The sequence below is a fragment of the Mchenga conophoros genome, linkage group LG9, assembly GCF_057382185.1.
Source record: "Mchenga conophoros isolate Kocher_MC1m ecotype Shallow Benthic linkage group LG9, M_conophoros_male_GT1.1, whole genome shotgun sequence".
NCBI lineage: Eukaryota > Metazoa > Chordata > Actinopteri > Cichliformes > Cichlidae > Mchenga > Mchenga conophoros.
The window spans coordinates 32,004,132-32,017,270 of NC_140534.1; the positions used below are offsets into that span (position 1 = coordinate 32,004,132).

Genomic DNA, 13,139 nt, shown 5'->3' on the forward strand with positions numbered 1-13,139 from the left:
ACTGTCGCGCTTTAACCAGGAAAATTGGCCCTAAAGGCGACTGAAAGGTAATTTTGCTTATTACAAGGTGCTGGGTGAGGATGGTGAGTTGTGTTACACACTGACTGGTATGGAGGAAGTGTTTCGCTGCAAAATAGATCGACGGCTGAAAAAGGAAGAAGTGCGCAGTGACAGGTCGGCGGAGTGACGCACCGACACGCCGCAGCTGCAGCAGCTGAGTCGCTCCTCGGTACTGGTCTGACCCGTTCCCCGTGCTTCCCTGAGCCCTCCTCCGGGCCAACGTTACGCTCTGTGGATCTCCTCATTCGATTCAAGCGACACTGAGAGCAACACATGGCTCATAAGTGCTCGCTGCCTCCCAGGGCAAACTGCTGATGATGTGCACGGGCACTGCGGTGAGGAGGACGGATGCCAAGACATGCCAAAAAATCCCAAAACAAAACAGCGCATCCACCCACGTCTACCCCGCGCTTCCACCACATCACATTTTACGCGCAAAGCCACGGTTCCACTCTTTACGCGTTTACGCACCTGCGCGACCACATCAGGAGTAAACTTTGCCGACAGTCACAGATTTAATCTTACACACAAACATCTGGATGAGCCACAGACGGCACAGCTGGACCCCAAAACGAAGGCTGAGTGTTCGTCTTACCTCCTGATGTGATGTGAAGCGACGGCAGCCGGAGATCTGCTGTGGTGCCGCGAGCCGGTGACCAAAAACCACCAAAGTGCAAAGACTTACAAGACTTCCTGTTCAGTTCCTGTCAAAATAAAATCCGCACAGGCAGGACGGTGAGCTTTCTTCCATGTATTTCCAACTTGGTGACATAAAGCTACTATGGTAGTTCTATTAAAAAATAAATACATCTAAAATAAAATACGAACTCACAGAATACAACTAAAGCTTGTTTTAATAACATTTCAAATAAATACAAATAAAAAATAATAATTAGCAAAGCACAATTAAAAGACTATAATTAAATGAATAATCGATTATGTTTTATTAAAAATAAAATAAAATAAACAGTAACATGATCAAGCTGAGGGGTTTGTTTTGACTCATCACACATGAGTCTGACTGTTTGTCAGTCTGCATACTTTACAGCCGGTATTGAATGTAAAAAGGTAAGAAGGTAAATGTGAGTCCTGAGATGACCCACTGGCAGGAAAGAAGGACAAAACACCAGTGTGCTGTCATTTTGATTACTTTCTTTTCCTTTTAAAAGTAGTTAGTAATTAAGAATAATGTCATTTTATCTCCAATTGTTGAGTATTTTAAAAAGCTACACACAGTGTTGCCTTTCACTCAACTTCCAGTCTTCAGTTTGTCAGCACGTATTAAGATCTCTGAAGACACTGGAGTAAAACAGTGTAAACAGTAATAGACACAATTTAAAGTGCCACACTGAAGGTGTTTACAAGAACTTTACTTAATTTAAATCACTCTATTAAACTGAATTTACAAAGGTTACCTAAATATACTCAGATATATGTCTGCGTACTGATGAGTATGTTTGGGTCACATTCATCCATCCATCCATTCACTTCTATATTTCAGTTTGTGCTGTTTTAAAATGCCAGTCTGGTGTTTATGATTGAGAAATACATTTTTTGGCAACAGGAGTGGCACAGACTCAGTCAGAGAGAGCATTAAAAGGGACTTCGGGTTTAGGTGGCTTGCAAGTGTGCACAAATTATAACAAAGGCTAAAGGAAATTAATTAGCATATCCTATATGAGATTTTCCTGCTTAAAATAAGAATATGTCGAGTTGTTCCCTTTTTTGTGTTTTCAGTTTTGTGGAATGACGTCAAGGAAACAACGTTCAAATTTATTTCTGACTTTACTTTGAAGAGCACACTGCGATACTTCCGGATCACACAGTTTTTCTGTCTTTACCTTGATGAAGTTGATAAGACACAGTGGCTTCCTCTGTGAAACCACGCCTGAAAACCTCTGTAGCTCATTGCACTCAAGAACAAAAGTTACTTGCCATGAATTTAGAAAAAAAAACAGACAAACTTCATGTAAAGACTGAAATATAGAAACAATGAAGAGTTACTCACAAACTGAAATGCTGACTTATTCAGGCTGATTGCCACACATGCACTCTGCAGCTGGGCCACATGATCTGTGTTTATGTGGGAGAAGAGGAGGAGGATAGCACAGAAACACAGTACTCATTTCTGGGTAACTGTGTCGTTCCTTCCCTTTTTTGGTTACGTCCCTTTATCTGTAGGATATGGGAGAAGTTCGGTCTCTGATGGTAATCAAATATGCAAATACTCCCACGGGAAAGTGAGAGATTACTGCACCTAATTAGAGGGTTTGAGACCAGAGTTTCTGGGTAAAAAAGAAACTGATATCATCATTTTGTGGTGCAATGCCACATTTGTTGCACTCATATGTAGTTGGGGGCAAAGATTTGGACAGATGTTTACAGTTTTACTAAGTGTAGAACCAAATTAAAAGAATCATAAACATGTCTGTTTATACATGGCCACAGGGGGCAGAAGTCTAAGCAGAAACTGGCCTTTCCCTGACCACTTCCTCCAGCTCCTCCAGGGGAACTCCAAGCCAGCCGAGAGACGCACCCTCAGACCTGAGGGTGTCCCTGAAAACCCTCTCGTGCTCCCCTCAGCTTTCTGGCCAGCGGTATTATCTGACCAAAACATCTGATGTGTTTTGTTAATATGTCCAGACCACATCAGATGGTCCTCATTCTGGAAAAAGCCCTGGACCCCTTTATATTGCATAAGGGAAGAAAGCATTTAAGGGGCCACTGTTCCCCTGAAAGTGCTCCCATCCGACATGGGAGAGGCATAAAAATGTGTATACTGTAATTAAAAGTTGGACATGTATTCTTTCTAAAGCCCAGCTGTGGAAACTCTGCTGGATTCAAGTAAAAGTTAGATTTCACTCTATGGTGGGCTGGAGCTACTCTTCACCTGTTCTGTGATCTCAGTAAACTCTTCCATGGTGATGTCAAGGTGCCTACGTGCATCTGCACACGTCAAATCTTTCTACACATTCAGATGACAAATCTCATATTTATCATTCATCTTATATTTAACCTCATTGATTCTGTTTACAGATAATACCACAAACATAAAAGATCATTAACGGGCCACAAGACGAGGCCCCAAAACAAGGCAGGAGAAAAACCTCCAGAAACACGAACAAACAAAAAGTAAGAAAATTGGCAAACTTAAGGAAATGCCTGAAAACTCCCGTAGGTGTTTGGGGGGGCAAACAGGGGCGTAGATATCATGGAAAGCGATTAACTGATTAACATCAGAAAACTGGAGTAAAATAACAAAGGGAGCGCAGGCTCAGCCAGAAACTGTTTATGAAGGAGGAGCTCGGGTGGAGGTGACTTAATAAATGGCTGAAATGTGTGGAGCAATGGTAGGTGTAGGCTAAAGCACCTGAAATATTGTACCCATATGAGATTTGGCTCGGCGATCGTGGCTCAAGAGTTGGGAGTTCGCCTTGTAATCGGAAGGTTGCCGGTTTGAGCCCTGGCTCCGACAGTCTGGGTCGTTGTGTCCAAGGCCCGGTGGCGCCAGTGTCCGGCAGCCTTGCCTCTGTCAGTGGGCCCCAGGGTGGCTACAATGTAGCTTCACCAGTGCGTGAATGGGTGGATGACTGGATGTGTAAAGCGCTTTGGGGTCCTTAGGGACTAGAAAAGTGCTATACAAATACAGACCATTTGCCCTCCTGACTAAGGCTATGCTGGATCCGTTCACAGTTTGGATGCTTCCTGCATTGTTTCTGTCATGAAGTTGACCTTTGTTACTCTTCATTTCCTGTTTTGTTTTTGCCTGCTTTTCCACCTCTGTTTCCCTGTCAGTCATCTCTGAGTATGTCAGTCGCTTCTGCACAGGGAGTTTGCTAATGAAATGTAGTATCTGCAGTCAAAATAGGAGCCGGTTGACTTCTCTAATTACTACAGATGGGCAGGTCAGTGCTTTTTTTATTACCTCCTTTAGCAGAGGACAGACTGGATCGACCCACACCTGATAAGTCACACGGATCAATAAAATGTTAATTAACCATCTGTTTCCCATTTCATGCATTGACCTGCTGCTGAACTTTAGATGGATGAACTTTGAAATCAGCTTCTCAGTGTTGTTTTGTGTGAATAAAGATTATTAGCTATTTTAAAAAATGCTTAAAGTAAGTCTCATATTTGGTTTGACCAATTTGGTTGTGAATTTATATTTTTCAGTGGTGCTCTGTGTTATGAACTGCATGAAATAACACAGCAAGAACTCACAACAACTGTGCTCACTGTACAGTTGTTTTCCATTTGTTTCCCTTTCTAAGCTGTTTTAATATATATCACAGTCTGACTAAAATAGATTTCATCTATCGACCTCATATTTCCGGGGGGAGGGGGGGGAATCATCATAATTAAGTTTTGGCATAAAGGTGTGACATTGCTTCAGTCACAGAAAAGAGCATAAGGACCTCAAGTGGTAGTGGGCTGCAAGCCACTTTGCATTAACTGAGCAAGCTAAGTCTCCTCTGTGTAGCCTCCTCTTCTTGAGCCAAGTTGGTAACATTCTTTAATTCTATTATTTATGCACATGACAATAATTCAAATTCATGTATCTCAAATGCAGGCTGCACAGCTTCTGATCAGGATATTTTCTGTCTCTGCTTTGATGTAGTTGAGTGGCTTCCTCTGCAAAACCACATCTGAACCTTTGCAGCTCTTTGCTCTGAAGAAGAAAAGTTGCCCAGCTTGAAAAACAATGACCATGTGACAGGAAAAAAAACTGTACGCAGCTTCAACCCTCCGTCACATTCTTAACCTTCTGAGGTCTGTGTGGTAGGTCCTAACCATGACTCTAACTAACATTACACTTTCATCCAAAACATCCTTTTGCTACCCCCCCCCCCCCCGAAATATAACAATGTAAGATTAACACCAGTGCTGATTTAGAGCTCGGGTGAATGAGGAGCCTGGTGTAAGAGGAGTCTGTCCTTGACCTCATGATGTGAGCTAAAGCGATTAGGAGGAGACCCAGGAGGTGATTTCTCGACTACTGACTGGAGCCGTTGTCTTAACGTTTCTTTGCCGGTCCTTGTGTGCCCATTTATTCTTTCCTCTGATTTCTAAACTGGTTTTCCAGCCTGTCAGACAGTTTGTCCCGTTGATGCCTGCGTATTTGTTAGTAATAGAGGAGTTTGGTAAAAGCTCACCTCTACATCTCTTTGGATTCATTTGCACTGGTTTGAGAGTAGGGTTGCAGTGAGCCAGTGGCTCTGGTGCTGTGCTTGGATCAGGATAACTGATGGCAGGTGTGTTTTATTGTGCTTCCTGCCTCTTCTGTTTATGCTCCAGACTGCAAACAATGCTGTTACATGATCTCGTTTCTGTGTGCAGGCGAGGACCGGCTTGTTCGGCAGTCTGTGCAGGGAGGTAGTCTTGTCCCTTCTGAAAAGATGCCGGGCTCCCCCTGAAAAGAAATTCCTCAGATCCTTATTTATTAGAAGACTCTGCAAGTTGGTCTTAGATCCCAATCTGATCTCCATAACAACAAACCCTGGAAACAATAGGCGTGTATCTATTTGCACTGTAATATTCAAACACTGCTTCCTCTTCCCACTGCAGCAGGATTCCCAGCCTCTGCGTCTATAAAATCCTGGTTCCAGCCCTGCGGTCTGTGGACAGACCTGCCACATGGCTCCACATCAGCAGCCTCCTGTCTCACACAAAGCCACTGTTATGGCTGCACTATAAACCCTGAGCTATCTCACATTCAAACTCTCCCTCTGTGTGCTCATTAATAACACACACATTGACCTGAAGGCGTTTATTTGCTGTGCTGTGCAAACACCGGGGCCTGTTATGCACAGGCTCATGCAAACACACAGTGAATTAAAGCACATTGGATTCTTCCTTCATAGCGAGCCTGTGCTGTGTTTATTTACCGGACAGTGTCATGATTTCTGGACCAGCTGCTGAAATATTTCTCTTTCGTGTCCAGCCTCACTCGAGTCCCTCGTTCGCATTTGCAACTCAAACACCGCAACTGCAGGGACTGATAACCCATCAAATAATGCAAATTACATTTTCCTACTCATGCTGTTATTTAAGTTGGTTACCTTCTAGGCACACTTACCTCCACTGTACATCGTGTGTAGCTGATAAATACATTTTGAGTGCTTTGCAGTGATGATACAAGAAAACTTTGAACTGAATTGTTAAGAGAGAAGCGTCAGTCAGATCAAAATGAGACTGACCGACTCGTCTATCTGCTGCACGTAGAGATCAATAATTATCACTTATTCATTCCTCCAGTTGAGGAAATTGATTTTGCCAAATGGACACTCACCTGCTAGGCAACTATCATTTTCTAACTGCATTAACATTCACATCAAATGAAGAACATTATCTCTAAGACAGCCTGAATGTATCTTGTTACTGGAAAGACGTTTATTCTCCACCACGAGCAGTTTCTTCTTTTCCTTTTGCCTTTCATAAATATTTTGTCAATTACTTTATTGTTTACTTGAGTAGAGCTTTTAGGCATGTGTGCTTTGCTTGAGTCTTTCTTTTTCTGACGATCAATTTGAGGAGAGTTATTTCATATCACTGTTCACCTCCTGGACATCAAACTAATTTGAACATAAACTGGAGGCAACAGTAACACATAAAACAGGATGCTATCTCCTCCTGGACTATTGTGACTATTGTAAAGTGTAATATCTCCCATGCATGACTTTTCCTAACCTAGCGAGGTGATCTCGAGGACCTTTTTTAACTGAAGAGTTTACAATTTCTATCTTTCATATTCATATTTAAGTCAAAATAGAGATAGAGAATGATGTAAGAAAGGAAGGACAGGAGAGGAAGAGGAAGAGGAAGAAGATTTTATTCAAAGGTAAGGACTGCTCAGTGACGTCTGATTAACTAGAAATGTAAAGTTTGCATGTAATATCCTCATTCATTTTAATATCCCCACTTTTTTTAGAGTTGTTGTTTTCCTTACATTCGATCTATTACTTACATGAACGTTCATATTGTGAAACGTCTTGCAAAGCAAATATTGTCATGGTTGGCTGTGTGGCAGGCAGGCAAGCAGGAGTGACGGACCCAAAATGCAGAACTCGGCTGTACCACGTGACTGGTTCAGGAAGTGGTTCGAACTTTGCCGCGAGCTATGACAGCGATATAAACCCCTCAGACTTCATTCAAAAATGTGGGTGTTTGATGGAGAGTTGCGGTTAGAGAGAGTTTGGAGACAGTTTGGAGGTTTATGAGAGTGAGGAGAGAAAGTCAGGAGAGAATGGAGCCAGCTAAGAAGAGGAGGATGTCCTCCCCTGTGTGGGAACATTTTGATCTTATTCCTCCCAACAAGGTATGTAAATTTCTACAGAAGATGTATTTTCATAATACTGATGGTGCAATACAATTTATGTTAAGCTGTCTGTACTTTTGTACAAGGTGAAGTGTTTGCTATGTGCCAGGGAGCTGGGATATAACAACAACACCTCATCCATGCTTAGGCACTACAGAGCTTTGCATGAGAATAAGGGGAACACCGATTGTGGAGCAAGACCAGGTGAGCTCTCCTCAGGAGAACAATCTCAAATAGATGAAGACCTGGTCAGCATGGTGATTGAGGACTCACAGCCATTTAGCATTATGGAGGACAAAGGATTCAAAAGAGTTGTTAAATCATTAAATCCTAGCTATGTTCTCCCCACTAAAGGTTATAAAAGCAGTGAAAATCTAGTTTTTACAGAATAAAATGTGAACAGGCAGGACTGAGGCCTCAGTGTGTAGCTGTCCACACCTCAACGTTACAAAAGCACAACCACTGTCCACACCCCAACCACACCTCACCTCACAGTAAATGATCATTTCCATTTCAAGCATTTCCAAATAATCATTTCCCATACTGCCACTATAAATATACACAGTATACTGCCATCACTACAATATACATATTTTACACACTCCTTTTGTTGGAGGCTGTGTGCAAAATGCCACACTCTTCAAATTCATGCCAACTAATATTTTTACGTCCAGTAAGTGTCCTACTAGAGCAAATGAAGCTTCAAGAAGCTTTGCGCTGGGGTGAACCAATTGGATGAAAATTGGAATGGAAAACAGGAGGGAGACACAGCTGGGAGGGTTCAGGCTAACGAGACACGGGGAGCAACGCTAGACACACTGAGATGAGGCACAACCTTTCACAATAAAATGGGAAACAAGAAACAGACACAGACTTGACACTGAACTGAACTTGTACTAAACGAGAGACACAACCTAAGAACTAATCCCTCACAAAGAATAACTGAAACATAGAATAATACTAATAAACAAAGCATGACAAAGTGATCAGAATACAAACCATAATACAAAGGAATATAAGAACTGAAAATGCTGGGTCAAAATGACCCAGGACCGTGACAAATACAGGTATATTAACTTTGTGGTATTCAAAGGTTGCATTAAAAACTGGTGAGTTTAGTGCAGGATAAGCTGGTTACTGTGCAGTACTGTGATATAGTTTACGGTAATGTTGGGCTGGTGCAGAGCAGCTGTGCGGATCATGCTCAGTAGAAGCAGAAATCAAATGAAACTTAATGTGATGATGCTCATTCACTCACTGATTTCTGTCTTTAAACTAGCTTTCTACTGTCTGCAGGCAGCAGCTGTGACAGCTCGTGTCACTTCTGCTCATATTGAATTCAGTTGGCTAAATCCACAATGATCATGGAAGGGAGCAGAAGCAGCTGCGCAGCTCAGCTGATCACAGCCTATACACCACAGCTCCTACGACAGGAAAGGAATCGTTTTCCCTCAGAAGTCCCTGAACTTGCCATAGACTCAAAAAGATGCAGGAAGGGCCCAAAGAGTGCCAAGAAAATAATCCCACACCATTACACCTCCAACAGTCTGAACTGCTGATACAAGAAATGATAGATTCATGCTTTCATGCACCAAATTCTGACCCTAAAATCTGGACTTGCAGCAGAACTTGAGACTCATCAGTCCAGGAGACATTTTCCAGCCCTCTGTTGTGAACGTTTGGTGAACCCGTGTGAGCTGCAGCCTCAGCTCCTGTTCTCAGCTGACAGGAGTGGCACCCACTGTGGTCGTCTGCCGCTGCAGCACGTCTGCTTACAGTTTTCACATGTTGTTGACTGGATATCAAACACTTGTATATCGGTAGATTTCTTTTACTATATTTTATTAATATTTTGTTCTTTACTATTTTCTTTTCTACTGTAGCATTCTGCTGAGTGACTGTCTTCTGCTCGTCAAATACATTTCATTGCAATGCTGACCGTGTGCTAACCTGCATGTGACAAATACAACTGAAAACTGAAAGCTGATAAGATTGTTGCATTGGGGTTGTATTGGAATAGCATGATGGCATGTTGAATTGATAAAAAAGAAAAGAGTACAGCTCATATCTTTGTGTTTGTGGGTTCTTTATGTGTTTATGTTTGTTTGTGTTCTGTATGTGTTTTTTAACTAAAAAGTGGCAACAGCTGTCAGATAACTGCAGAAAAAAAGTAGTAGAAAGTATAAAATGTTACACCAAGCTGTTTCTGTTATTGTGTCTGTCCTGTTTTACATGAATGACACAAGACAGAGAAAGATCTCTGCAGAGCTTATCATTCAACAACTTCCTGCTTCAGTGTCTTTTTTCAGCATCACTTATCACAGATGTTAGCGATCCCACGGGTCACGGACGCAGGTGGTGCGGGCGATGCAGGTGATGTCACATTCCAGGGAAGCCGAACGTTCCTGCAGATCCCGCATGAGGTGGAAGGAATGTTCATCTGTAATCCTCCAACATTTACATTAAACGTGTGGCGTAAAAATGTGGCTGCGCTCTTAAAGGAGAATGACACAGTACGTGGACTCAGACCCGCGTCTTTAGCGCACACTTAATGTTAACATGTATGTGTAGATGACATGTGTTAAGCATAAATTACTACGATATTGATTTAATACAGTGGTTCCATCAGGCCCTCCAACATGGGCTGGTAAAGTGGACTGGTACTTAACACTACTCTATTTGAGCACTCAAAGCACTTTCATACTGTAAGCTTCATTCAACCATCTACCTTCCAGGCATCAGGGGATAAAGTGGACCTTCCAATTAGTGGACAAGCCGCTCTACCTCCTGAGCCCCAGCAGCCCCAGCTGAGTAACAAAAATGACCACACAGGACCATCGTGGTGCAGTACAGAGACAAAGTACACACAAAAATAACTTTTAAAAAGTCCTTGACTGAATATTTAGAAGCTAACTGAGGAACAATTTTATTTTCTCTCTTTTTTACGAGTTGAATGATTGAGTGTGTCGTTACTGAAAGTGGATGTTTTATAGGTTTGGCATTTAAGTGTGTGACAACCTCAGCCCTCGCTTCTATCCCTCACCCATTTTGGACTAAAATAAAAGGAAAATAGCTTTTTGATGTGTCAGTCGGAATTATTTTTTACATTTTAAAAGATGCACATTTCTGATAGCGTAAAGAAAGAGCAATCACTGACAGTGCTTTAGATGTGGTGCATTATATCAGTGCACAGGGTGCAGAGGTTAACACTGTCCTCTCACAGCGAGGTTTTTCTTTGGAACATCCTGGCGAGCCAGGGCCTTTCTGCATGGTTTGCATTTTCTGCCTGTCCCTGCGTGGATTCTCTCCGGACTTCCTCCCTCAATCCGGAGACATGCGTGCCAGGTTAAATGTTTCTAAACCGTGAGTGTGGGTGTGAGTGCACGATGGACTGGTGACCTGTCCGGGGTGTGACAGCTGGGAAAGGCTCCAGCTCTCTCTATGATCGAAAGGTGGATAAGCGGTTAAAGAAACAGAGCGATGCATTATATCCACTGCATGTGTTTTACAACGAAGTGAAGAAAATACAAAGAAACAGGATGTGAGCCCTGTTTCAAAGTGTGCACCATCTTTGATATATTTATCTTCCTGTATAGAAAAACATCCGAGGAAGCATCGATCCACCTCTCCGTCTTTGAATGGAAAGATTTTTAGGCGTTTTCATAAACATTAAAAAAAAACGTTTTCTTTTTTATTGCTCAGACATCGTGTTTTTACAGAGTCCGCTTTTTGGCACATTTAAGGGCCACATATTCTTGTAATGAACTTTCATCACTAACCATGATGTGGCCTCATGTGGACAGCCATGAGAGGAAGTTTGTGTGCCAGCAAGCGGTAAATAATAATGCAGTAAAACTCAGCTGTATTGCTATAAAATGTCTTCATCGAATGGTGCTTTCAAACGGTTTATGGGTGTAACTGTCGCCAGTACGAAAACATCAAGACCATAAAACAATGTTTCTGTCTTTCTTTCTTAACTACATGACTACTGCATTTATATTAAATCCATTTGTATAAGCTTTATTATTGTTGTCACAATAAATACATAAATTAATAAATACGTAAATAAATAAATAATGTTTTGAGTTCAAATCACCCTACTGTATGTCTGTGAAGGTTCTCAGTCATCCAGGTCATCGTAGTCAAAGGAGCTTGCAAACTCCTTTCACCCTACTGTAGTTGAGCCTGCAGCGCCCCCTGGTGTGGAGGCATTTTAATGCAGTGCAGAAAGGTCGGAAGTGCTACTGTAGCTTTGTTATTATCAATAAAAATATAAAATATAATCCAAACTTCCTCTATTTCCTTTTTTCTGTGCATGAACATCAGGAATCGGAGCCATGAGATGCACATTTTAAAATAATTTATCAGAGGTTTAACTTTAAAAATATTTATTCACTGTCCTCTGATGTCATTTAAATGAACGCATTTAATATTTGTATTTTACTACATGTGTCTGCCTCAGCTGTTGCTCTGTGAGGTTTATACACAAAGTTATTGCGCATTAGAGATGTGTAACGATATGGATCTTTAGCTTTAGCTGCTGCTGAACAACCCACACACATAAAAAGATCATTTGAAAATCTATCTGAAAATATTTGCTGCCAAAAACAATCATGTTTGAGGTCAGACTCGTGGGGAAAACACTTCTCCACATTTAATACAGTCCACATTTGCCAGTTTGGGACATATTGCTTCAGGCTAGAATTTTTAATTAGCTGTCAACAAAAACAATAAACACACCTGCAGGATATTGTTTTAATCTTCTTCTTCTTTTTTTCTGAAGTGATCCCAAGAGCAGCAGTTTTCTCCTGTGAAGCTACAGAACAAATCTTCTGCTGCAGATGAATGAGTCTAATTATGGCTAAAAGCAAGAAGAATATCACACGTGAGCAGGATAATGTGCCATAATTACCCAAGCAGGATAACAGCTCACAGCAGCCTGTTGGGCTGAATGTGGGGCTGAAGGTGTTTTTCTCTGGAATAATCAGCTCCTTCACTCCATGCATGATGCATGATGAGTGCAAAACAGTGTTTTAGTGCCTGAGCTGCACACTGTTGCATACAGTTTATTATTTTCCTGCACATTATTATGGCCTCCAAATGTGATTAAGAGGAAATCTGAAGTAAGACTGTAGCTAAACATCAGTTTGATTATTTCCTAAACTATAAATTCAGTCAAAGATTTCTGAAATGACAGATTTCTTGAATAAACGTGAGTGCAAGCCAAACACTAAATAGCGCTAAACACTTGTATAAAACCAAATATCATATTGTTTTTATTTATTACTCTTATTATTTCACACCCTTCAGCCTCTCCAGCCACAAGACATAGCCAAGTCCACACCCACCCACACCCCACTTTCTGTGAAAAAGATGTGAGGCAACTCTTCAGGAGACAGAAGATCATGATGTTACCAGGCTGTGCTGATCAGCTGCCTCCCATCTTCACACTGATCTTCGACAGATCCCTGGAGCTGTGTGAAGTCCCCTGCTGTTTCAAACGATCCACAATTATCCCAGTCCCCAAGGAACCCTCTATCACTGGGTTAATGACTACAGGCCTGTGCCCCTCACGTCTGTAGTCATGAAATCCTTTGAGAGATTGATGTTGACCTACCTGCAAGACATCACATGTCCCCTGCTCCACTCCTTTAGTTTACCTACTGGTCAAATAGTTCAGTGGATGATGGTGTCAACATAGAGTGCACCTCAACACTGCAACACCTCGACTGCACTGTTACATGTCCTGGAGTCCTCCGCTCCA

At 41.9% G+C, this 13,139-nt stretch overlaps 1 protein-coding gene across 3 annotated transcripts in view; it reads right to left on the reverse strand.

Annotated features, from left to right (window-relative positions):
• LOC146567627 (phospholipase D1-like) overlaps positions 1–772 on the reverse strand; it is a 49,782-nt gene extending 49,010 nt beyond the window's left edge. For 2 of the 3 annotated variants that reach the window (XM_085287567.1, XM_085287561.1), the window contains exon 1: positions 656–772. The gene's annotated coding sequence lies outside the window, so the exon portion shown is untranslated. Of the gene's footprint in view, positions 1–192; positions 305–655 lie in introns of those variants that run through there. The other variant, XM_085287564.1, reaches the window with a different exon arrangement.
• Positions 773–13,139: the final 12,367 nt, after the last annotated feature.